At 37.6% G+C, this 27,592-nt stretch overlaps 1 protein-coding gene and 1 long non-coding RNA gene across 3 annotated transcripts in view; both read left to right on the top strand.

Moving 5' to 3' along the window:
- LOC134482388 (uncharacterized) overlaps window positions 1-26,679 on the top strand; it is a 43,797-nt gene extending 17,118 nt beyond the window's left edge. The window contains exon 2 of the long non-coding RNA XR_010058404.1: window positions 6,338-26,679. This is a non-coding gene — a long non-coding RNA (uncharacterized LOC134482388). The remainder of the gene's footprint in view (window positions 1-6,337) is intronic.
- Sgcz (sarcoglycan zeta) overlaps window positions 1-27,592 on the top strand; it is a 1,080,539-nt gene that overhangs the window by 426,157 nt on the left and 626,790 nt on the right. The window lies entirely within an intron of this gene.

Raw genomic sequence — 27,592 nt, forward strand, 5'->3', positions numbered from 1 at the left:
GCTTAGTCCCTGGAAGCTCTGGTTGCTTGGCATTGTTGTACTTTTGGGGTCTCGAGCCCCTTCAAGCTCTTCCAGTTCTTTCTCTGATTCCTTCAATAGGGGACCTATTCTCAGTTCAGTGGTTTGCTGCTGGCATTCGCCTCTATATTTGCTGTATTCTGGCTGTGTCTCTCAGGAGCGATCTACATCCGGCTCCTGTCGGTCTGCACTTCTTTGCTTCATCCATCTTGTCTAATTGGGTGGCTGTATATGTATGGGCCACATGTGGGGCAGGCTCTGAATGGGTGTTCCTTCAGTCTCTGTTTTAATCTTTGCCTCTCCCTTCCCTGCCAAGGGTATTCTTTTTCCTCATTTAAAGAAGGAGTGAAGCATTCACATTTTGATCATCCGTCTTGAGTTTCGTTTGTTCTAGGGATCTAGGGTAATTCAAGCATTTGGGCTAATAGCCACTTATCAATGAGTGCATACCATGTATGTCTTTCTGTGATTGGGTTAGCTCACTCAGGATGATATTTTCCAGTTCCAACCATTTGCCTACGAATTTCATAAACTCGTTGTTTTTGATAGCTGAGTAATATTCCATTGTGTAGATGTACCACATTTTCTGTATCCATTCCTCTGTTGAAGGGCATCTGGGTTCTTTCCATTTTCTGGCTATTATAAATAAGGCTGCGATGAACATAGTGGAGCACGTGTCTCTTTTATATGTTGAGGCATCTTTTGGGTATATGCCCAAGAGAGGTATAGCTGGATCCTCAGGCAGTTCAATGTCCAATTTTCTGAGGAACCTCCAGACTGATTTCCAGAATGGTTTTACCAGTCTGCAATCTCACCAACAATGGAGGAGTGTTCCTCTTTCTCCACATCCTCGCCAGCATCTGCTGTCACCTGAGTTTTTGATCTTAGCCAATCGCACTGGTGTGAGGTGAAATCTTAGGGTTGTTTTGATTTGCATTTCCCTTATGACTAAAGATGTTGAACATTTCTTTAGGTGTTTCTCAGCCATTCGGCATTCCTCAGCTGTGAATTCTTTGTTTAGCTCTGAACCCCATTTTTAATAGGGTTATTTGTTTCCCTGCGGTCTAACTTCTTGAGTTCTTTGTATATTTTGGAAATAAGGCCTCTATCTGTTGTAGGATTGGTAAAGATCTTTTCCCAATCTGTTGGTTGCCGTTTTGTCCTAACCACAGTGTCCTTTGCCTTACAGAAGCTTTGCAGTTTTATGAGATCCCATTTGTCGATTCTTGATCTTAGAGCATAAGCCATTGGTGTTTTGTTCAGGAAATTTTTTCCAGTGCCCATGTGTTCCAGATGCTTCCCTAGTTTTTCTTCTATTAGTTTGAGTGTGTCTGGTTTGATGTGGAGGTCCTTGATCCACTTGGACTTAAGCTTTGTACAGGGTGATAAGCATGGATCGATCTGCATTCTTCTACATGTTGCCCTCCAGTTGAACCAGCACCATTTGCTGAAAATGCTATCTTTTTTCCATTGGATGGTTTTCGCTCCTTTGTCAAAAATCAAGTGACCATAGGTGTGTGGGTTCATTTCTGGGTCTTCAATTCTATTCCATTGGTCTATCTGTCTGTCTCTGTACCAATACCATGCAGTTTTTATCACTATTGCTCTGTAATACTGCTTGAGTTCAGGGATAGTGATTCCCCCTGAAGTCCTTTTATTGTTGAGGATAGCTTTAGCTATCCTGGGTTTTTTGTTATTCCAGATGAATTTGCAAATTGTTCTGTCTAACTCTTTGAAGAATTGGATTGGTATTTTGATGGGGGTTGCATTGAATCTGTAGATTGCTTTTGGTAAAATGGCCATTTTTACCATATTAATCCTGCCAATCCATGAGGATGGGAGATCTTTCCATCTTCTGAGGTCTTCTTCAATTTCTTTCCTCAGTGTCTTGAAGTTCTTATTGTACAGATCTTTTACTTGCTTGGTTAAAGTCACACCGAGTTACTTTATATTATTTGGGTCTATTATGAAGGGTGTCGTTTCCCTAATTTCTTTCTCGGCTTGTTTCTCTTTTGTATAGAGGAAGGCAACTGATTTATTTGAGTTAATTTTATACCCAGCCACTTTGCTGAAGTTGTTTATCAGCTTTAGTAGTTCTCTGGTTGAACTTTTGGGATCACTTAAATATACTATCATGTAATCTGCAAATAGTGATATTTTGACCTCTTCTTTTCCGATCTGTATCCCTTTGATCTCCTTTTGTTGTCTGATTGCTCTGGCTAGAACTTCAAGAACTATATTGAATAAGTAGGGAGAGAGTGGGCAGCCTTGTCTAGTCCCTGATTTTAGTGGGATTGCTTCAAGTTTCTCTCCATTTAGTTTAATGTTAGCAACTGGTTTGCTGTATATGGCTTTTACTATGTTTAGGTATGGGCCTTGAATTCCTATTCTTTCCAGGACTTTTATCATGAAGGGGTGTTGAATTTTGTCAAATGCTTTCTCAGCATCTAATGAAATGATCATGTGGTTCTGTTCTTTCAGTTTGTTTATATAATGGATCACGTTGATGGTTTTCCGTATATTAAACCATCCCTGCATGCCTGGGATGAAGCCTACTTGATCATGGTGGATGATTGTTTTGATGTGCTCTTGAATTCGGTTTGCCAGAATTTTATTGAGTATTTTTGCGTCGATATTCATAAGGGAAATTGGTCTGAAGTTCTCTTTCTTTGTTGTGTCTTTGTGTGGTTTAGGTATAAGAGTAATTGTGGCTTCATAGAAGGAATTCGGTAGGGCTCCATCTGTTTCAATTTTGTGGAATAGTTTGGATAATATTGGTATGAGGTCTTCTATGAAGGTTTGATAGAATTCTGCACTAAACCCGTCTGGACCTGGGCTCTTTTTGGTTGGGAGACCTTTAATGACTGCTTCTATTTCCTTAGGAGTTATGGGGTTGTTTAACTGGTTTATCTGTTCCTGATTTAACTTCGATACCTGGTATCTGTCTAGGAAATTGTCCATTTCCTGAAGATTTTCAAATTTTGTTGAATATAGGTTTTTATAGTAAGATCTGATGATTTTTTGAATTTCCTCCGAATCTGTAGTTATGTCTCCCTTTTCATTTCTGATTTTGTTAATTTGGACACACTCTCTGTGTCCTCTCGTTAGTCTGGCTAAGGGTTTATCTATCTTGTTGATTTTCTCAAAGAACCAACTTTTGGTTCTGTTGATTCTTTCTATGGTCCTTTTTGTTTCTACTTGGTTGATTTCAGCTCTGAGTTTGATTATTTCCTGCCTTCTACTCCTCCTGGGTGTATTTGCTTCTTTTTGTTCTAGAGCTTTTAGGTGTGCTGTCAAGCTGCTGACATATGCTCTTTCCTGTTTCTTTCTGCAGGCACTCAGCGCTATGAGTTTTCCTCTTAGCACAGCTTTCATTGTGTCCCATAAGTTTGAGTATGTTGTATCTTCATTTTCATTAAATTCTAAAAAGTTTTTAATTTCTTTCTTTATTTCTTCCTTGACCAGGTTATCATTGAGTAGAGCATTGTTCAATTTCCACGTATATGTGGGCATTCTTCCCTTATTGTTATTGAAGACCAGTTTTAGGCCGTATTGGTCCGATAGCACGCATGGGATTATTTCTATCTTTCTGTACCTGTTGAGGCCCGTTTTTTGACCAATTATATGGTCAATTTTGGAGAAAGTACCATGAGGAGCTGAGAAGAAGGTATATCCTTTTGCTTTAGGATAGAATGTTCTATAAATATCCGTTAAGTCCATTTGGCTCATGACTTCTCTTAGTCTGTCTACATCACTGTTTAATTTCTGTTTCCATGATCTGTCCATTGATGAGAGTGGGGTGTTGAAATCTCCCACTATTATTGTGTGTGGTGCAATGTGTGTTTTGAGCTTTAGTAAGGTTTCTTTTACATATGTAGGTGCCCTTGTATTTGGGGCATAGATATTTAGGATTGAGAGTTCATCTTGGTTGATTTTTCCTTTGATGAATATGAAGTGTCCTTCCTTATCTTTTTTGATGACTTTTAGTTGGAAATTGATTTTATTTGATATTAGAATGGCTACTCCAGCTTGCTTCTTCTGACCATTTGCTTGGAAAGTTGTTTTCCAGCCTTTCACTCTGAGGTAGTGTCTGTCTTTGTCTCTGAGGTGTGTTTCCTGTAGGCAGCAGAATGCAGGGTCCTCGTTGCGTATCCAGTTTGTTAATCTATGTCTTTTTATTGGGGAGTTGAGGCCATTGATATTGAGAGATATTAAGGAATAGTGATTATTGCTTCCCGTTATATTCATATTTGATGTGAGGTTATGTTTGTGTGCTTTCATTCTCTTTGTTTTGTTGCCAAGACGATTAGTTTCTTGCTTCTTCTAGGGTATAGCTTGCGTCCTTATGTTGGGCTTTACCATTTATTATCCTTTGTAGTGCTGGATTTGTAGAAAGATATTGTGTAAATTTGGTTTTGTCATGGAATATCTTGGTTTCTCCATCAATGTTGCTTGAGAGTTTTGCTGGATACAGTAATCTGGGCTGGCATTTGTGTTCTCTTAGGGTCTGTATAACATCAGTCCAGGATCTTCTGGCCTTCATAGTTTCTGGCGAGAAGTCTGGTGTGATTCTGATAGGTCTCCCTTTATATGTTACTTGACCTTTTTCCCTTACTGCTTTTAATATTCTTTCTTTATTTTGTGCGTTTGGTGTTTTGACAATTATGTGACGGGAGGTGTTTCTTTTCTGGTCCAGTCTATTTGGAGTTCTGTAGGCTTCCTGTATGTCTATGGGTATCTCTTTTTTTAGGTTAGGGAAGTTTTCTTCTATGATTTTGTTGAAGATATTTACTGGTCCTTTGAGCTGGGAGTCTTCACTCTCTTCTATACCTATTATCCTTAGGTTTGATCTTCTCATTGAGTCCTGGATTTCCTGTATGTTTTGGACCAGTAGCTTTTTCCGCTTTACATTATCTTTGACAGTTGAGTCAATGATTTCTATGGAATCTTCTGCTCCTGAGATTCTCTCTTCCATCTCTTGTATTCTGTTGGTGAAGCTTGTATCTACAGCTCCTTGTCTCTTCTTTTGGTTTTCTATATCCAGGGTTGTTTCCATGTGTTCTTTCTTGATTGCTTCTATTTCCATTTTTAATTCCTTCAACTGTTTGATTGTGTTTTCCTGGAATTCTTTCAGGGATTTTTGCGATTCCTCTCTGTAGGCTTTTACTTGTTTATTAATGTTTTCCTGTGCTTCCCTAAGTGTGTTCAGGTCTTTCCTGAAGTCCTCCAGCATCATGATCAAATATGATTTTGAAACTAGATCTTGCTTTTCTGGTGTGTTTGGATATTCCATGTTTGTTTTGGTGGGAGAATTGGGCTCCGATGATGGCATGTAGTCTTGGTTTCTGTTGCTTGGGTTCCTGCGCTTGCCTCTCGCCATCAGATTATCTCTAGTGTTACTTTGTTCTGCTATTTCTGACAGTGGCTAGACTGTCCTATAAGCCTGTGTGTCAGGAGTGCTGTAGACCTGTTTTCCTCTCTTTCAGTCAGTTATGGGGACAGAATGTTCTGCTTTCGGGCGTGTAGTTTTTCCTCTCTACAGGTCTTCAGCTGTTCCTGTGGGCCTGTGTCTTGAGTTCACCAGGCAGCTTTCTTGCAGCAGAAAATTTGGTCTTACCTGTGGTCCCGAGGCTCAGGTTTGCTCGTGGGGTGCTGCCCAGGGGCTCTCTGCAGCGGCAGCAACCAGGAAGACCTGTGCCGCCCCTTCCGGGAGCTTCAGTGCACCAGGGTTCCAGATGGTCTTTGGCTTTTTCCTCTGGCGTCCGAGATGTGTGTGCAGGGAGCAGTCTCTTCTGGTTTCCCAGGCCTGTCTGCCTCTCTGAAGGTTTAGCTCTCCCTCCCACGGGATTTGGGTGCAGAGAACTGTTTATCCGGTCTGTTTCCTTCAGGGTCCGGCGGTGTCTCTGGCAGGGGTCCTGCCGCTCCTGGGCCCTCCCCCACGGGAGCCCAGAGGCCTTATACAGTTTCCTCTTGGGCCAGGGATGTGGGCAGGGGTGAGCAGTGTTGGTGGTCTCTTCCGCTCTGCAGCCTCAGGAGTGCCCACCTGACCAGGCGGTTGGGTCTCTCTCTCACCTGGTCTGGGAGCAGAGAGCTGCTGCGGGCCGGGATCCGCGGGTGTGGGACTTCCGGTAAACACAGAACGTGCCCGGTTCTAGAGAAATTCTGCTTCCGTGTGTCCCAAGCTCACCAGGCAGCTTTCTTGCAGCAGAAAATTTGGTCTTACCTGTGGTCCCGAGGCTCAAGTTCGCTCGTGGGGTGCTGCCCAGGGGCTCTCTGCAGCGGCAGCAACCAGGAAGACCTGTGCCGCCCCTTCCGGGAGGTTATACATATTAATACATGAATACAATACGGTAAAATAAACTCAGAGTGTAAGAAACAAAATGTGATGTTGAGTGTGACTTTAGCTGACATTCTGAGTTACATTTGCTTTTTATATTTTGCTATTTTATTTTATTTTATTTTTATTTATTTTATTTTTATATTTTCTTCTGTCTCTTTCTCTTTCCCTCCCATCTCTGCCACTCCCCACCCCACCCCAGATTGAGGAACATAACCAAGGATGTCTGTCCTCTCTCTTGCTTGATGCAATCCATCATGAAGATGGAGTTCCTGTCTATGCCAAGGATGGATCATCCTGAATTCTCAATATTTAATATGTTTTCTCTACTTTAGTGAACTCTCAGGGTCAAATTTTCTTGTGTTCATTTCCTCTTCTACAGAAGACATCCTCCCTGACTGTATTTTATAAAACCTAGAAAGGCAGTTTAGCTGTTCAGCAATGATTCCTTCTCCCTGACATGCCAGTCAAAAACTCTTGATAGAATTTAGAAGCACAGAATGCCCTTAATCAACTATCCTAAGTAGAAAGCCCTAAGCTTTATAGGCCAGATTATAAAATATATCTTTTCTTTCATTTTCACTTCATTTTCATTCTTTAAAACTTCACATCTACATAAAATGCATTTGATTAAACCTATCACATTCTATCTCCTTATACTTATACTGGATCCCCCACCAGCAATTTTCCCTCCTAACTTTATTCCTCTTTTTAAAAAAAATCATACTACTTTAGTATGGCATGAATTTACATAAATATAGAACCACCTACTCAAGGTTTGGTGCCCTCTGATAGGATGATATATCACTGTAAATAAGAAAAACACACTCTCCCTCACGTAGTAGTCACCAGTTGCCAATAACTCCTCAACTAGGGGTCAGAGTTCCAGGTTCCCTCCTTTATCCATGCTGTTACTTTAGGGAAGTTGGATTCAGGGCCTTTCAGGACATTAAGGTAGGATATTATCTGGGTTCTCATAAGTTAAAGACTTGAACGAGGCTGGACCATCATACTTAAATACAGCCTAAGCATTTGGTTCATAAGTCAGTGCTGGCAAACATATTTCTCTAGAAATAGAACTCTCAATGACCATCATACCTCTTTAATAAGCTCAAGAAGGACAACCAAACTGAAGATGCTTTGATCCTTCCTGGAATGGGGAACAAATATTCAAGGGAAGAAATATGGAGACAAAGTGTGGAGCAGAGACTGAAGGAAAGGCCATCCAGAGACTGCCCCACTTGGTGATTCATCCCATATACAGACACCAAACCCAGACACTATTGTAGTAGATGCCAAGAAGTGCTTGTTGATTGGAACCTGATATGGATGTCTCCTGAGAGGCTTTGCCAGAGTCTGACAAATACAGAGGCAGATGCTCACAGCCAACAATTGGACTGATTCTTCAGTGGAGGATTTAAAGAAAGGAATGAAGGCGCCGAAGGGATTTGCAACCTATAGGAAGAACAAAATCAACCAACCATATCCCCCAGAACTCCCAGGAACTAAAACACCAAACACATAGAGAATACACATAGAGGGACCCATGGCTCCAGAAACATATGCAGCAGAGAATGGCCTTGTTGGACATCAATGAGAGGAAATGTCCTTGATCCTGTGAAGGTTGAATGCCTCAATGTAGGGAAATGCCAGGTCAGGGAGGTAGGAGTTTGTGGGTCGGTTGTTGGGGGAAGCACCCTAATAGAAGGAGGGGGAGGAAGGATGGGATAGGAGGTTTCCAGAGGGCAAACCAGGAAAGGGGAAAACATTTGAAATATAAATACATGAAATATCCAGTAAAAAGTAAGTTATCCTATACCATGGTACATATGGATAAGATTAACTTGTTTTATAATTGATGGGTATGGCCTTAGAAGTCATGTATATTTTCTCCAAACATAATCTGTAGAAGATGGTATTTAATATGTAAGCTCTTATGCTACCCATAGTCATGGGCAAGAATAACAAAAAACCTAATGGCTATCTCAAATGTAATTCTTAAAGAGCTGTTGAATACTTATACGGGTTAGTGTTTTTATTTATTTATCTATCTATCTGTCTAGTTAGTTAAGCTACCAGGATTCACTTGATGCGACATTACCTGAAATGTCCAACAGTTGGGAGGTGGAAGCAGAAGAGACTGCCTCCAATAGACAAACATGGCCTCCAGCTGAGCCAGGGAATATCCCACCTATCATCAAATTTTTTAACCTGGAATTGTTCCTGCCTAAAGGAAATGCAGGGACAAAAATGGAGCAGAAATTGAAGGAAAGGCCACTCAGTGACCAGCCTAATTTGGAATCTAGCCCATGTGTGCACACCAAACCCTAATGCTATTACTGAGGCCATGATATATATGGAGACAAGAACCTGCCATTACTGTTCCCTCAAAGGCTCTACCGGCAGCTGACTGAGACAACTGTAGATACTTACAGCCAACCATTGAATTGAGGTCAGAGACCAAGATGAGGTCAAGGACCAATATAGAAGGGTTAGAGGAAAGACTGAAGGAGCTGAAAGGGTTGCAATCCCACAGTAAGAACAGCACTGTCAACTAATCTTGACCCCTCAGTGCTTGCAGGGACTAAGTCAAAAAACCAGAATCATACCTGACTGGTTTGTGGCCCAGGGCACGTGTAGCACAGCACTGCTTCATATGGCCACAGAGAGGATGTCCTTCCTTTTGAGACTTGATGCCCTAGAAAGAGAGATGCTGGTGGGGGTAAGGTGGGGTGGGTGACCTTGTGCGGGAGCACTCTCTCAGAGGTGGGACAGAGGGGGAAGGGTAAAAGAACTGGAGAAGAGGGAATTGGGAAGGGGGCAACTTTTGTAATGAAAATAAACTAATTTAAAAGAAATATAATAGAAAGGAATTTTATAGTTCTTAAGTAGGTGTGTTAATTTGTATATTAGTCATTTAGAACGAGAGCTCTTTTCTCCTTAAACTGCATAGTGAAATCAACAGATTTGCTTTCCAATTTGTTTCTTTTAAAACAATTATCTTGTCATATTTTAAATAGAACATTATTATACACTGTGACCTCTGACATAAGACAGCCATATTTTGTGCTTTACTATTTTAATTCAAATCTAAGTCGCTAAAGTTTTAATGGCACTTTCTATACTGTTTGCTTGTAAGTGTATTCTGATAAGTTTCTGTATTTCAATTGCAACACTCTTCCGCTTTGTCTAAACATTAGCTACGTAAAAGAACACAATGCATTCACTGCAGAGATTTCCCTGAGGGGCTTTGATTATCTCCTCACACACTCAGAACAAACCAGACTCTATCTGTCTCTCTCTGAAGCTGTCATATGTCACATTTAGGTGTCATTAAGTCAAATGGTGTATTTGCCTCTATTACATTTTTCTCAAGGAGTACATGAAAAAGACTTATAAATTCTTCTGTGATTAGCCAACTAGTTATGCTTCCCATTAAATTTACACTTCAGTAAATTTTAAGCAAAAAATAAAAGTATCCACTTTCACTTCTTAGATTTTTTTTATTCCAGTTAAAGTCTATAAGATATGATTAAACTATCAAACTTTAAATTTTGTAAAATAAGAATTAAGGGCTAAATTTTTCATCCCCTCACACCATTTATTAACTTTTAGGCACTTCCTTTTTTTCCACATCCATTCCATAATGTTAATGTGAAGATAGTTTCTCATCAAATGCTGAATCTAGTGAATGAAGGATTTGCAAGTGAAAGATCTCCCAATACTCCTTTTCCTAGCACCCAACTACAGGTATCTTTCCTATGTGTTGAAATGCTCTATGATCCTGCTGTCTTTGAGGTCATCTGTTGTTGCTTAAATTCCTTTGAAGGGATTAAATAGAAGCAATGTCTACCCCTCCTCTCAAGCTCTCAGGGACATAGGGAGGCATCAGTTCATCATCATTCACTGTGGAGGAACCAATGAGTGTACAGGGTTTTCTTGGGAGCATAATTAGGAGGATAATGTTTGCATCCCATAACAGTCTTCAACTGAAAAGCCGTACACAACAGTGATGATGGCTTACTCATACTTGAGTCAATGAAGAAGCCCCTGCTCTAGTTCCTTCCGGGATCTAGAGCCTCTCACTCATCCCACATACTGAATGGGCAGGGACCAGGGAACAGCTAGATTGTTAGAGAAGAATCTCCAGCTTGAGGCAGTGTGCAAGACTAGTATACATGAATTGTTTTGCAAGGGGCAGTGTCGGGTAGGGGAATGTCACAGCTGAACTTGCCAAGATGGTGGTGGTTTTGCTGGAAGACAATCACTTATGACATCAATTTGCTACTGTTTATACATATGTCAGTTCAATTAATGTCCACTGTCTCTTTTGGTGGTAAAATGTGAACCTATTAGACGTTTTTCCAGGCCTCCATTTCTCATAAAGATGAATGAAAATCATTACTTTCATTGCATATGACTAAAGTTGAACTTGACTCTACTGTCTATATGTGCATTATTTAAAAGCCAAGCTTATTTACTGAAATTATATATATATATTATTCATAGTAACACAAGAACACATCTGTTATTTATTTTCCTCACAAGGTTCATATGACAGAGAGAGAGAGAGAGAGAGAGAGAGAGAGAGAGAGAGAGAGAGAGAGAGAGAACCAGATACATGTCATTCACAGACTCCTCTGAAAATGTTAAAAAATATAAAGTAGGTGAACAATTCTTTGTGGAGCAAAGTAAAAATTTTACAGTGAATAAAAATGTATGAAACAAGAGTTTTTCAATTGTTCACTATTACTTTGCAAAAAGACAATTTTCTAATTGACCAATGCTGAATAAATTCTCCTATCTAGATCCATGGATACTCAAAGTGTGGTTGGTATCAAAACAGTAGAAAAAAATTCAAGCAAATATGCAAGTGCCCTGCATGCATCATTATCTTTGATGAACAAAGGACTTTGCATAAGATATGAGCTGAAAATCTAACGTCTGCTCTCACATTTGTTAGTTTATCATTACAAATTAGTCTACTGTAATGAATATTTCTTGACTATATATATATATATATATATATATATATATATATATTTCCTTCGTGTGGCTGTTGAATCAAAGTCACCTCAAAGATAATTTCTTAAATTGTAAGAATAAAACATTCAAAGGCCCTTACTATAACCAGTAGCTCAATGTAATCAATTGAGTACTTAATAGGTAATGAGTTGATTAAAGACATAATTAGGAAGCCAAACATCAAGGATAATAAACGATTAGGGAAGCTTTTGAAAGGATAGTAGTAGTTTGTGTTGGCTTATATGCATTGCTTTTGTGCTAATAAGGATCACTGGTTCATTAGTGTCATTTCAAGCTACCGAGTTTTCAATGCTTCGAGCAATATCAGAGCTAGAAAGGCAAAACACAGGGAGCTGAAGAGGTCTTCTAAGACAAGTGTGAACATTTATGATATTCATAATAATTGCCAAGTGCATCTATAATTTACTTAAATGCTACTGATTTTCTAACGATTGGGGGAATCCATATGAGTAGATGTATTTAAGCCCAAATCTTTGGATTTATCCTCTAGTAGGGGACACACTTATGATGAATATCAATCTTAGCTGAAATGCTAAATGTCAGGAGCATGCTGTAAGCTATCGAGATTAACACCAAGAGGTGAATGGAGTTGGGGTGGAAGAAGAGGCACTTGTAATTAGGATCAACAGGGCAGAGAGTGAGTTTGAAGAAATCATACTGGAGGATAGGGATATTTGAGAAAATTTCCTACAGCAGTCCCAGCCTGCCATGGCCAGTGGAAGAAAGTATTTTTGGTTTTGACTAGCTGGCCGGCACACATACACATACAAACATACATACATAACACACACACACACACACAGACACACTCACGCACATGCACGCACGCACACGCACACACACATACATACACACACATACACACACACTGCACAGAGCACATACACCCACATACCCACACACACATACACACACAGTACAGCACCATACACATAGAACAGCACACATATATGGACATACACACACAGCACACACACACACAGCATACACACAAACACACCCACACATTCACACACACACACACACACACACACACATACACGCAGCACACACACAAAGATAGGGTAGAAAGAAAAACTAATCCAAGAGTTTATTCTGAAATAATTTTCAAGAAACATTGAAAAAATGAGCTGTTGAAGATTTTTAAAAAATTCTTTCATTTTGTTGGTCCAGCTCTTATGTTATGTTGTAAAATACATCCTTGCAGAGTGATTGATGGGGAAAATATTCTTATCTCTGTAAATATGTAAGTTAATTATTATGGCTCAGGAGGCACATGCTATTTTAAACTTGACTACACAGAGAATATTTACTTAATTACTTAATTACAGTAATCTGAGAAAGAGATCACTGTCCAGCTGACCATTTCAACTAATACTGTCAGTTTTTAAAATTAATATTAAATCTGCTCTTCTGCAAATATCAGTTCTCTCATGTCTCCCTTGGCCTTATTCCTACTTTTTAGAGAAACTGAGGCAAGTCACTTTTGATGTCTTTCTTTCTTCTAGCCTAGAAACACTGCTGATTTTTGTTCAATGCAAAACCAAAAACAAGTTTAAAAAATCCCCCAAACCGGAAAAGAGTACCATATCAGCCCTGCAGTTCTGAACGTCATACAAAGCTTTCCTTCTCTTCACGGGGGGCTAGGAAAATGCATTAGAAGCCTGTATTGTAAAGACTCCTTGTTGACTAGAGAAGGTAGCTATTTCTAAGAATAGAACATCTGTCCTCACAATGACAAGCAGAAGGTGCTAACAGGGTGTGAAATTGTCATCATTTGTGGCTTAGCTTTATCCACATAGAAGTGTATTTATTGATCTTGCTGGAAACCTGAGCTGGGACACAAGGGTTTCTTCATTTTCATCTGTTTGTTTGTTTGTTCATGGTTTGGTGCAGAAGGTAAATGCATATCAATACTACATCTGAAAAAATTATAAATTCACAAGTTCTAAAATGTAAGGTTCAGGGCTATACCTTATTAAAAATATCATGATTTTCCTCAAAATATTAGGAGTTATAATGAATTAGTGCTCATTAAATATTAGAGGAAGCATTTTATCCAAACAGCTGCTCCCTAAAATATTTAAATCAATGTTTATGATCTGTTATATGAAATTAAACAGAATCTAAGATGTTTAAATATTTTCAACTATCAAATAACATATTGATACTAGACATTACTAGAAGTCATAACTGTCCTCTACATAAATATTATAAAATATATGTTGTGTTTGAACCAATAGAAATGTATCCTTTCTTGATAACAGAAAACTTTTTCTTCACCTCAATTTTATGAAAAGAATAGAATTTACTGCTGTCTCAAAGATCATTTTATTATGGACTATTTAGAAAGCTCAATGACTAAATATCAATATGATAATGAATTATTTTTAGCACCATCTTAAATATACATTCCAATAGCCAGTCATTTATTTATATAGACACTAAAAATAACTTATGTATTTGATAGTTACAGTAATATCAAAATCCAAAGCAATGACATAATTTAACAAAGACAAATGAGACTTTCTCTTATATCGTAAGACACGTTCAACAATATGAAGCAGGATTCAGGCCACAAACATGAACACACAAGCCTGGTTATTCAAATAATTAGCCTGGGGTTGGGGATTTAGCTCAGTGGTAGAGCACTTGCCTAGCAAGCACAAGGCCCTGGGTTCGGACCCCAGCTCCGGAAAAAAAAGAAAAAAAAAAACAATCAAATAATTAGCCTGAAAACTCTTAGTGTACTTTTTGAAGTTCTGAATTTCTTTCTGTGTAGTATATTAGCATCTGCCTGTCTGTCTGTCTGTCTGTCTGTCTGTCTATCTATCTATCTATCTATCTATCTATCTATCTATCTATCTATCTAACTATCCATCTATCTATCTCTCCATCCCTCTCATTCTGTGTGTCTATATGCATACTTCTCTTAATTATCTTGTGGCAAAAAATAGTACAATAATCTCATTTCCATAGATAGTGTAAAGGCAATGGCTCATATTCATTTCACATTTAATATTACATTTCCTTTTCCGATTATGTTTCATTTCAAAGATTATCCTGTGTTTTTTCTTACATTACATAGTAGTAGATTAAAATATTAAAAATCGTTATATTTATTTGTATGTGTGATGTGGTGTGTGTGTGCGTGTGTGCGTGTGTGTGCGTGTATGTGTGTGTGTGTGTGTGAGATGTGGTGTGTGTGTGAGAGATGTGGTGTGTGTGTGTGCGTGTGTGTGTATGTGTGTGTGTGCGTGTGTGTATGTGTGTGTGTGCGTGTGTGCGTGTGTGTGCGTGTGTGTGTGTGTGTGCGTGTGCCTGCATACTATACAGAAGTGGATATCTGAGAACTGCATGTGCCATTGGTCGTTACCCTCAGTCAGTATGCCGTAGGGAATCAAGCATCCTTATTCAGGTCAGCATCAAGAAACTTCATCCACTGGGCCTTCTCATTGGCTGAAAACATTACAAGTTCTTCACAATGTGTAACATCCTACCCAACCATGAGGTTTTGTAGGTAGTTCCAACATTCGTGAGTTCTCACTTTAAATATAAACACACATTTTGATGGAAGTCAAGAGTCTACTCGGAAAGGTCTATATGATATCTCTATGAATCAGGTTTCTATTTAGATGAAATCAAGATTTTATTTGAGGCCCACAAATACCTCATTAAACTCACAACGAATAGGATGCTGTGAATGAGGATGTTTTCTGAGCCTTTCCATTCCTTGGATTCCTTGCTTTTCTTCCCATCTTTCTCTGAGAAAGAGAAATTTCTTTCTCTTTTATAATATATTCTCTATCTGTTCATGAGTTAGACACTCCGTTCTTCTTTGTCATTCCACTGAACTCTTACCCATGTCTCCTTAAGTATGCTCTCTTCTGAAATATCCTTTTTATGACCACCACTTTCCAACAGATTAAAGCCCCAGAGCTTTACTAGCACTGTGATCCATGAGTCACTGAAGCTTTCATCTTCGCATTTGATGTCTCCCTAACACTCTCTATCCTTTGTTTAATCCAAATAGAGCCAGGTTACTGAGTATACATGCATTCCTAAAAAATCTGTTCCTTTTCTTTTGGAAAAGTCTTCTGTATCGTCTGGAAAATTTAACTAATTCTGTAAGATATTATTTTATTGGCTGATATATTTTAAAATAACTTACTTGATTATTTCTTTAGTTTCCTCAGTCCATTGGGCTCCAGACACTTTCTTTCTGTTTTTAATACCATGTTTTTGTCATCCGTGGCTACTGTTAGTATATTCACTGTCTTGACTGCAGAACTATTAATGGTTGATACCATGTTTTATTATTCTTTTTTTAAAGATTTATTTATTTACTTATTATATGTAAGTACACTGTAGCTATCTTCAGACACACCAGAAGGAGGCATCAGATCTCATTACAGATGGTTATGAGCCACCATGTGGTTGCTGGGATTTGAACTCAGGACCTCTGGAAGAGCAGTCAGTGCTCTTAACCACTGAGCCATCTCTCCAGCCCTATTATTCTTTCTAACAATATTGTACTGCATATTTATTCAGCTTGTCTTTTGAACATGTGAGGATGTCATCTAGATATGCTGAACCTAGAAAAACCCTAGAAAATAATAATAAAAATCTTTCATTGAGACCTAAATGTTTGCAAGTCTTTTTTTTTCAATTTTCATCACCAATAAGACCTCATTAAAATTAAGCTATCATCATAAACTAGTAAAAAGATTTCTTTATGCATGCTTTAATTAATAATAAAGTCAACAAAAATACTGTTGCGTTTGGTTTCTTTTGGTCAATTGCTTCTGGAAGCAGAGTCTGCCCTGGTGTCTTTTATTTACTCTGGGACACTCAATTAGAAAAATAATGGACTTTTTCATGTTATAACAATCAACAATTGCAAGTATCTTGGTTAGATTGGGAGTGTCCATGTCTGCTTCTAGCTCCTTAGATTATTTCTGCCTTAAACCTGTGTAGTCCTGGCGGGTGCTGCTATGTTCATTGTGAGTTCATATGCTCATCTGATCTTTTTCTATCTGGAATATGCTGTTTCCATGAATTTACACACCCTACCTGGCTTCCACAATGTTTCTAAATTTTAATTATTCACTGAACCTTGAGAGGTAATGGTTTGATAAACTCATTTAAGACTGAGTGCTGCAAAATCTCTTACTCTCTATATGATATACATGGGTCTATGTTTAATTTCCCTTCTATTCTAAGTAGAAGCTTCTCTCCTGAAAACTGAGCAATATTTTTATTTATGCATATAATAGTATGTCACTATGAATCATTTTATTGCTCTCTTCCTTAAGCAGAATAATAGTAAGTTTCTCCTTAGGCCAATGACTTATCTAGTCTCAGGTATCATGTAAAGTTTCAGGTGAACCAAGTGTGCTAAGTGGGCTTTAAAGCAAATCAAAAAGTGTTTGGTTACTCCCATAATATTTTGCCACTGTGGCATCAATATTTCTTGCAGGAAGTTTATTTTAAGTGATAGGATTTATAGATAGGTGATATTGATGATTAATTTTCACCTTTAGTATCATCATGACCTTTCAGCAAAAGAAATTCTATTCAATAGGGATATAACTTCTAGTTGGGCACTTGCTCGATTTCTGCCTATTCAATAGCACACATATATAGTATATACGTGTATAAGCAAAGAGTATAGTGCAATAAAGAAATGGAGTGGAACTACAATAGGAAGATTACATGGAGAATGCAGATGAGAGGGAGAAATTACAGGATGGAATATCGGGCGAGAAAGTTAACAAAATATTGACATATTGAAATGAATGTTAAGGTTACAAGATCTTACTAGTTAGCTCTGGCTGGCCTAGAACACACTATGTAGACAAGGCTAGCCTCAAAATGATAGATATTTTGAACCTCTATGGTCTTTACTAGATGAATGCCTAGCATACATCTGAATGCCTCTTTACTAGATGAAACTGAAGAGAAACAAGAAAAGTGATTGGAAATCTATGCAACCTTGCCATGGAGAGGAAAACTATTTAGAGCAATGAGAGCAAGTCTCTTTGCCAAGTGTAATCTAGCTGCATTTTATATTCTCAATAGAAATATTTATAGTTTAAAGCAAGAATTTAAAACCATTGAGTGATTGTATTGTGTTAGACTCTTTTTTGTAAACAATAAACAATGAGCGGGATTTATATTCAAATATATGCATTCATGTGAAATTTCTAGGTTTTTTTCATAAATTCTTTTCATCCTCTCATTTCTGGCCTTTTAAGTTGAGCCTTCCCTTACCATCACACAGCTGTCTCCCACAATGAATTGTTTACCTGGAAACTCTTTTTCATGGGACATACACATGTGTGTCCTTTGTATAAAGCAATCTTACAAAGTCATATTTATTATTTTCCTAATTTCTATTATGATTATTTTTATTAATTTTCTCTCTCTACCTGTTTTCTCCTTGGTGCCTAAAGATTTTTCTGATACACTTCATTTATCATGAGGAATTAGTTTTATTTGGTAACTCACTCCCCCTTTTTCTTTTCCTTTTTCTTTGCTGCTTTTTGTTATGTATGGTGTGTGTGTGTGTGTGTGTGTGTGTGCACATGTGCACACATGTGCACACATGTGCACACATGTGCACATAATTAAAGGGATCAACCATGCTACCAATTTCCATCACCATTCTGATACTAACAGTACATGCCTGGCTCACAGCACTAAAGAGGTAAAGACAGAATGGTTGTTGGACATGCAAATTAGCACAGCCTACGAAGAGATTTTGGAGCCAAATAAGCAAGATCCTGTCTATGAAAAATAATAAAACACAAAACAAGGCTGCAAATTCAAACCATATCCTACAACTGCTTAAAATGTAATCAAAAGGTCATTAAATTACCATTATGTTTCTGCATAGTTGTATGAATTGGGAAGAATACATTGGCTGATGAAGAGTTACTGGGGGAAAATAAAGGTGGTTGTAATATGATGAGACAATTGAAGAAGTTTTATACCAGAGATCTGATAATATCCATCCAGCTCTTGAGTCGTGCTTTCTGGCAGAGTTCTTGTGATAACATATGGTCACATTAGGCATGCAGTGTCAAACTCAGAAATCTATGGAGCATAGGTACATGTGTGGTGGGTAGGTAGGACATGATGGTTTAAGTCTTTTTGGCTCTGGATCTTGATAGGAAAGGAATTGTCCTTTTGATTGAGGTGATGGGAATCAAATGACATAATTTACCTGGTAGAATTTGTTATTTTGTTCAAATATCTTCATACATAAATGAATATATATTTAATATGGATATACTTTATTTAATAAAAATAAAATATGAGGACTAGAAATCTGTATTTTAATAGACATTTTAACATTCTACTTTCTATAATACTTAAACCGCACTTTGATGTTACAGGATTATAAAAGGACTATTTTAATACCATTTACTGTAGTGTTTCTTCATGGAAATTCCATTGGTACAAAGCAGCAGTGTGCGTCATATCCTCTCTATGACATAGAACTTGATCACTTGACCTACATACACTCTTTGTCATTCAGAGTAGATTTCTTTACATGTCAATGGGTTTATAATCAGATATGTCATAGAGTTGTCTTGAATTATAATATTTAACATACATGTTTTTAAAATGTTTACTATTTTGTAATATGTAATATATAATTATATATTATACTTATATGTATATAAATATGCATTTTACATATATTACAGATATATATTTATGTATGTACATTTCTCAGACTGTCATAGTTAGAATGGACATGAAATACTTTTCATGAAACTTGAATTTCCTCAGATAAAGTCATGAGATGAGAATTGTACACAAGCTGTGCAAATTCACAGCTTGGCCTAACCTAGAGCATTTGCATCTGTATTAGTCATGCCCTGGCAGAGCCTTTCAGGAGAGAACTATATCAGACTCCTGTCAGCAAAGTACTTTTTGGCATCAGCAATGTGGTCTGGGTTTGATGGCTGAATGTACATAGACTGGATCCTGAGGTGGGGCAGTCTCTGAATGTCCTTTCCTTCGGTGTCTTCTCCAAACTTTGTCTCTGTATCTCCTCCTATAAATATTTTGTTCCTCCTTCTAAGAAGGACTGAAGCATCCTAACTTTGGTCATCCTTCTTCTTGAGCTTCATGTGGTCTATGGATTTCATCATGGATAGTTCCAGCTTTTGGGTTAATGTTCATTTATCAGTGAGTGTCTCCATGTGTGTTTTTCTGTGATTGGTTACCTCACTCAGGATGATATTTTCTAGTTCCATCCATTTGCATATGGATTTCATGAAGTCATTATTTTAATAGCTGAGTAGTAATCCATTGTTTAACTGTACTACATTTTGTGTATCCATTCTTCTGTTGAAGGACATCTGATTTCTTTCTAGCTTCTGGGTATTATAAATAAGGCTGCTATGAACATAGTGGAGCATGTGTCCTTGTTATATGTTGGAGTAACTTTTGAGCATATGCCCAGGAGTGGTATAGCTGGGTCCTTGGGTAGTGCAAAGTCCAATTTTCTGAGGAACCTCCAGACTGTTTTCCAGAGTGGTTGTACCAGCTTGCAATCCCAACAGCAATGCAGAAGTGTCCCTCTTTCTCCACATCTTCAAGAGCATCTGCTGTCACATGAGTTTTTTTTTTTTCAGAGCTGGGGACTGAACCCAGGGCCTTGTGCTTGCTAGGCAAGCGCTCTACCACTGAACAAAATCCCCAACCCCATCACCTGAGTTTTTTATCTTATCCTTTCTGACTGGTGTGAGGTGGAGTCGCAGGGTTGTTTTGATTTGCATTTCCCTGATGACTAAGTATGTTGAATATTTCTTTAGATGCTTCACAGCCATGTGATATTCCTCAGTTGAGAATTTTTTGTTAAGTCTATACCCCATTTTTAATAGTAGTATTTGATTCTCTGGAGTCTAATTTCTTGAGTTCTTTGTATATATTGAATGTTAGTCCTCTCTGGGAAGTAGAATTGGAAAAGTTTTCCCAATTTCTTGACTGCCATTTTGTCCTAATGACAATGTCTTTTGCCTTACAGAAACTTTGCAATTCTATAAAGTCCCATTTGTCAATTCTTGATCCTAGAGCATAAGTCATTGGTGTTCGGTTCAGGAAATTTTTCCCAGTGCCCATGTGTTTGAGGCTCTTCCCCACTTTTTATTCTATTGGTTTCAGTGTATCTGGTTTTATGTGGAGGTCCTTGATCCACTTGGACTTGAGCTTTGAACAGTGTGATATGAATCTTTCAAACTGGCTTCTCTTGGCTTCTGAATTAATTGGTCTGTTTGGCTTAAAACTAACTCTGACAATCTTTTCTAATCTTTTGGCTTTTTCTCATTCTCTGTCTTGTTCCCTCTTTACCTGCAAACTTTATTTGTAAAATTGTCCCAGTAAAACTAAATCTATAAAACCTATTTATTGAATAATATTTATATTTCAAATTATTCATTATTACAACAGGTAAATTAGTTAGAAAGTTTATTTCTATTTACTACTTTTAAAAGGAGAATTTATGTTTTTATAGGTTTGATAATATAATTTCATTTCCCCATTCCCTGTCCTTCCCTCCAAATGTTCCCTGGTACCTACACTCACTCACTCCTTGGATCTCTTAAAACTTATGGCTTTTTTTCTATAATTGCAGGTTTTTATCCTTTGTCCTTTTTGTTATTTGTGTGTGTGTGTGTGTGTGTGTGTGTGTGTGTGTGTGTGTGTGTGTGTGTTCTTAAATATATAGATACAACCTTCTTGGTCCATGTGTTACTTGAATGTATATGTTTTTGGGTTTGAGCATTTAGTATCAAATAACCAAGTAGTGTGTTCTTGCCCATGGAAAAATATTTCACTGTTCTCGGCATTCCTTAGTCGGCTATAGGTCTTTTAGTAGGAATGGGCACTCCTGAGCTGGACTTCTTCCATGCTAGCTAGCATGTCTGTTGTTCTGGTCCTTGTTTCGGTCATGTGTAGCTACCCATATTGGTAAGACTTAATGAGTGTATTCTGACATTTGTAGAGACACAATCTCACAGTAATCTTCCTGATTTTCTGCCTCTGAATATCTATTTCCTCCCTCCCTTCTACAATGCTTTTTTTAGTCTTCGGTTCAGAGGTCATGTTGTAGATGTTTCAGTTAGGACTTGGCTCCACAAATATGCATTTTAATGAATTTGGTTTTTCTAAAACAGCGACCATTACTGCAAAGGGAAATTATTCAAGGAGGGTGAGAGCTACACTTACCAGTCCTAATGACAATGTATAATGATTATTATCTAGAATACTTTTAGGAATTATGCTTCTTTAGTAAAGTAGTAGTTTTAGCTTTTCCCCCAAGATGTATGACCTCTCTATCTCTGGGTAAGCTGTTCACTAACAACACCAATAAATTATTTATAAAATAGTTTTGTGTAAAGACTTCCTCCTTTACTTATTTATTGGGAGAAAAACAAAGCATGCAGGAATTAACTTATTTTGACTTAGTTATTTCCTAAACCTGAAAAAACAACTATAGTCAATACCATTATTTGCAGGCAGAAGAATCATTCATTTCTGGGAAAGGATGAAATCTTGAAGTAAAACTGTAGCATCTGCTCAATTTTAGGTGATTGGAGTTTCCATAGAAACAGAGATCTCTAGGTACATTATGCATTTGTGGCATGCATAGGGTCTGCTGCTACCTACTAAAACACTACTTGATAGAGATTTTCAATGCTTTAAATGCATTTATAATTACAAGTTTTTAAGTGAAAATGGCATTTGCTTTGGAGCCAGGTTTAGTTCTCCTTTGAGTCTGAGACCTACACCTAATTGTATGCTCTGACCTTTCTTCCTTTTTTTTATTTAAAAAGAAAAAACAGCGCTAAAGTCATTGCTCAAAAGCTTCTCCACAGATACTAATGTGAGTTTAAATGCTGCAGTGTCCTTTATCAAGGAGAGCTGACACACTTCCAAAGCTGTCACAACTGGCTAACTCTGGTCAGATTCATAAGGGATTAATTGGCCATGGGTGCTTGGGAGCTGAAATACTGTCATCGTGGCTGTAGATCTGTCACTTTGATACACAAGGTAATCAACTCTAGTAATAGACTCTCTATGAATGTTAATAGCTAAGCTAGCAAGAAATCATTATGTGTTGTTTATTGAACACGATGTGGAGGAGCATAGTCCGGGCTCTAAGTGAAAGATCATTGCATTTTGTGGAATAAACTTCCAGGAGGTACCCTGAGATACCAAATGTGCTGTGGTTCACTCTTATGAGAAACCACAAGTAAAATGAAGTTGTAAGAAACAAATCCTGAGAACGAATGATGAAGTGAAATGACCTAAGGTGGTACAGAAATTTTCTATGCTCTTTTTAAAAAATGACACATAGAACTTAAATAAATAAGTGACTAGTTATTTTCACATATCTCTAATTCTGTCCCCAGAGACAACTTAATTTCTGCTAGAAAATCTTGGCACTAAACAAGATTAACTTACATATAGTTATATGCATGAAGTCATATAACAGGATTTATTTTTTCCTTACACTATATCTCTTATTGACACTGGCCTTCCACACTAGATTCAGGCAGTAGCTTCCTCAGTGCCCTGTATTGTCCAGGGCCCAGATAGATTCACATTTGCATGATTCCATACTGAGTCTGACCCAGATCTCTAGACCTGTGCTGTCCTCTAGGCCCAAGACCAGAAAGGAACACATACATATACCTTGTCAGAGTCTAGCTGGTCCTTCTGCATACTTACTCCCTTTTCAGCCTCAGACCTAGGCCCAGCTGGGATCCATATCAGATGCACAAAATAGAAATAAATCACATGCCAGGCCCTACTGTGAAAACAGAAGCATTATGAAAGGCCAAGACTTTAAAAGTCCCCTGCAAAGATCACCAGGCCTATAGAAATATGTGTTCTTCAAAGGGAACTACCTAGACAAAACTCAGGACATATAATTAAAATAATTCCAGGACTTCTAATAGGATATAAAAATACCTGAATTAACTTAAATAGGGTAGAGATAAAATTCTAATTATGGACCATAAAATATAAACAAATAACTAAACAAAATTACAAGTAAAAAAATATAGGACTTGCAAGAATCAATAGAGAGATAGGAACATAAACACAAACACAGCTTAAATGAAAATAGAACTGAAATTTAATCAAGTAAAGAGGTAGAAATACTAAACAAAAAATACAGCATATATGAAAATAGAACTGAAATTTCCAAATATCTAATTAGAAACTTCTGGGAAAGCTGAAGCAATTGAATAGATCAAGTAGAGGAATTGGATCAGTGAAAAAAGTAACAGCTTTTTAAAAACACAGATGGGGTATATGCACATTAGCATACCATCAGGGAGCAAATCAACTAATTATCGACATAAAAGGAAGGGAAGCATCCCAGATCACTGATAGACCAGTTCTTCAACATCACATCAGAAGAAAACTTCCCACATTCGGTAGACATTTTCATACTGTTACAAGAATCACAAAGAACATCTAATAGTGACAGAAAAGAAACTTTTACTGGCATATATTAGCAAAAAACTAAAATATATAGAACAATGAAATACATTGTATAATCAGAACTGGTGGGAAAATAAAACACTTGCCATGTATAAAAGAAAGCGCATCAGGATAGCAACCGATTTCCCAATGTACTCATTCAGTGCCAGAACAGCGAAGTGCAGTGCACTCAAAAAGTAGTTCAGAAAGATCATAATGACATCACTACTTTTACCAAAAGAAAACAAAACAAACAACCAAACTATCTGCCATAGTTGAAGAAGAAATAGAATTTTCAGTGCCATATATAACCAAAAGATCTATCAAGCAAGAATTTCTGAGAATACTAGAAGAAATACTTCAGAATGAAAATAAATACGGGTATAGCCAAGAGACAACATAAAATTTTAATTATTAAACCACAAAAGCACTTAGGAAAACAAATGAATAAATAAACCAAAGGAAGAAATGTGGTGGCAACCAACACAGACTTTCCAAAAATAAGTTTAAATGTGCTTCTCGACTCTTCAATCAAGAGATATAGTTTAGTTGAATTAAGAAACAACAAACAATAACAAAAACATGTTTTTGTTTTTAACAAAGAATTCAGCTTACCATGAAGAATCAGCACTGTAAGTGGACCAAGACGGTGTAAGAAACAGAGATCTATCTGAATATCTCAGGAAGTGGACTTCAAAGCAAAAGTAATGAAGAGAAAACAAAAGACATTTTTCAAAGACTACACATGGACACACCCCTGACTCCAACTGCATATGTAGCAGAGGATGTCCTTATTGGGCACCAATGGGAGGAGAAGTCCTCTGTCCTGCCAAGATTGCCCCCCCAGCACCGCCAAGTGTAAGGGAATGTCAGGGCAGGGAGGTGGGAAGGGGGGTAGTTGGAGAGGAGGAGGGGAATGGGATAGGGGGTTTATGGACAGGAAACCAAGAAAGGGAATAGCATTTGAAATATAAATAAAAAAAATCAAAACAAGAAACATTTTTATCTGATCAAGGGAAAATTAACCAAGAAGACATTTATTTATTAGTTCATTTATTGGTTTGTTCGTTTGTTTGTAATTATATTTGTGTGCCTGAGGATTCCATAAGCATCAGATCCCACTGCAGGTAGGGTTACAGGCAATTGTGAGCTTGAGCTCAGAACTGAACCCTTGCCAACCACAAGAACAGTATATACACTTTCTGCTCGAGACCAGCCTTGACTGCGGGCAGAGTCTGAAGAAGGATGATACAAGAGCTGTGAAGGAAAGAAAGTATCAGACAGGAGAAGTCATTCGCTTCAGGGGAGATGGGACAGAGAGGAAGCACATCTCACTATGGCTTTTCCTACTCTGACAACTTTTGTCTCTTTCAAACTTTATTTATACATAAAATCATTTCCTCAGAAATTTTATTCATTGATTACATACCCTTTCAAGATGTATTTTCTTCTAAAGTATTTCTTGATTACATAAGAATATTGAAAGAGGAACAAAGCAAGCAAACAGAAATTTTATAAGAACTAAAAATTAACATTATGATAAAATAAATATTCTTTAAACTCAATATCTCCTTTCTTCAGATTACTGTTATAAAACCTTGCAGTTACAGAAGTGCTAGACAGGTTGCCTTTATTTGAATTTGATTTTGTTTCAGTCTGGCATATGATTAATAGCTCAAAAGTTATTTTCTATTACCTATCACATCAAACTTGACTTTTTATAGAGGTTCAACCTTTAACCCTTATTTAATTCTTCCTTTCCTTCCTCTGTATTTCTTTCATATTTGGCATAGACCACCATCCTTTTTCTGATTCTTAAGAGATTGTGCAGTCCCTTTGTTTAAGTGAGGACAGTCTATCAGTAAAGTTCTGGTCTGAGAATTCTGTTCAGGAAAGTAGGCAGGTAGTTCACTGCACCAAGATGCCTTCTGTGTCTCTGTCTTGAATCATTGTTACAATGTGATTGCTATTTTTATTACAATTCTGTAAAGAGCAGGAGAACATCAGGGTTTCTAAAACTGCTTACTTTTGCCTTCGGGAAAGCACCAAGCCTTGTCATAAACTTTCGTGATCAAAATCTCTTCCTGTAATACAAGTTCCTTGTTTCTAAAGTTGAACATTAAAACTTAGCAATCCAATTACATCTTGTCAGCTTCTAAATTTTCCCTAGGTTTTTCTTCCTTAATAACCCTTCTCAAATTCTCTATCCCATGCTTACTAATAACACTCACTGGTGATCTGAATGTTTATTTAAGTAATAAGTTCTTAGGAAAGACTCAATTCTCTGCATAATTTTCCCAGGAACTTCCATTAATTTCATTCTTGTTTACATCACTTCTTTGTTATCCCGGCTCTAGCTTTCGGAGCCAGGCCTCTGACAGTGAGAAACAAGAGTGTAGGGAAAGGGCTGCAGCAAATATCCAACCAGGGCAGCGAAGGGTCGGTCCAGGGGGTGCGAGCACTGGAGCTTTTCAAACAGCACCTTCAGGACGCTTGGCATCGATATCTTCAAAATTTTTTATTGTATTTCTTGATGTATCTTGGTTTGTCAATATTTTCATCTTTTTTATATATTGAAAATAGATCTTTCATGCAATACGTTCTGACTACATTTCTCCACTCCTATTCTCCTCCAGATCCTCTCCACCAATCCAAGTCTATATCCTCTTCCCCTTTCTCTCTCCTCTCTCTCTCTCTCTCTCTCTCTCTCTCTCTCTCTCTCTCTCTCTCACACACACACACACACACACGCACACACACACACACACAAGCATGCTAATTAAAAACTCAAACACAATAGAATAAATGAGCATTAAAAAATCAAAAGAAAACCATACCCATTCAGACACACACATGCACATAGAGGAAAACCATGGAAGCACACAAGCAGAAACCATAATACACAGCAATAGACCAGTAATGTTAAAAAAAAAGACAAAATTTTATGAAACAAAATCCTCCCGATATAATATTGGTTCATTTTATTTTATTTTGACAGTTTAATCCCCAGCATGGAACCCATGCTTGCAATGTTTTTACCTCCTCTTCTGCAACATTCTTTGGGCCTCAAGTGGTGAAGTTTGATGGTGATATCAAATTTAAACTGGGTGTCTCGAGGTCTCTAGGTTTTTGCACATTGTCTGGCCCTGTATTTGTTCCATGCTACTGCAGTGGTAGCTTTTGATTATGGCTGAGAAATTTGGTTAGTTCACTGAAATATGATTTGAATTTGTACCTATCAAGCATTTTCCTGTGTAAGGCACAACTTATCGTCTTCAGCATTGCCATATACCCAAGGCCTTGAACTTTTAATGTGGAATTTCACACTTGAACTGCTAACCCAAAGTTTTTCAGGAATCATTTAGCTTCTAATTAGATAGCAGGTGAGATTATGTGTCTGTGGATTCTGTCCCTAACAGTAATTACCCCTTGCTAAGAAATTATTGGTGAGAAGTAAGAAGTTATAAAAATTATAATTTGATCACACATTAGCAGTGTTGGATGAGAGGAGCATTTTGGAAGTAGCAACTGAGTCAAGAAATAACTACAAATACCATGAGAAAGACAAAATATCAAAAGATAAAGCCGCTTAGCTGTCATTCTTGCCCATAAACCTCTTCCCTTACAATTTCATGAATGATGGACACATAAGATTACTAAGTTAGATGAGTGACTGTATATGAT

This window comes from Rattus norvegicus, chromosome 16 (assembly GCF_036323735.1).
Source record: "Rattus norvegicus strain BN/NHsdMcwi chromosome 16, GRCr8, whole genome shotgun sequence".
Classification (NCBI taxonomy): Eukaryota; Metazoa; Chordata; class Mammalia; order Rodentia; family Muridae; genus Rattus; species Rattus norvegicus.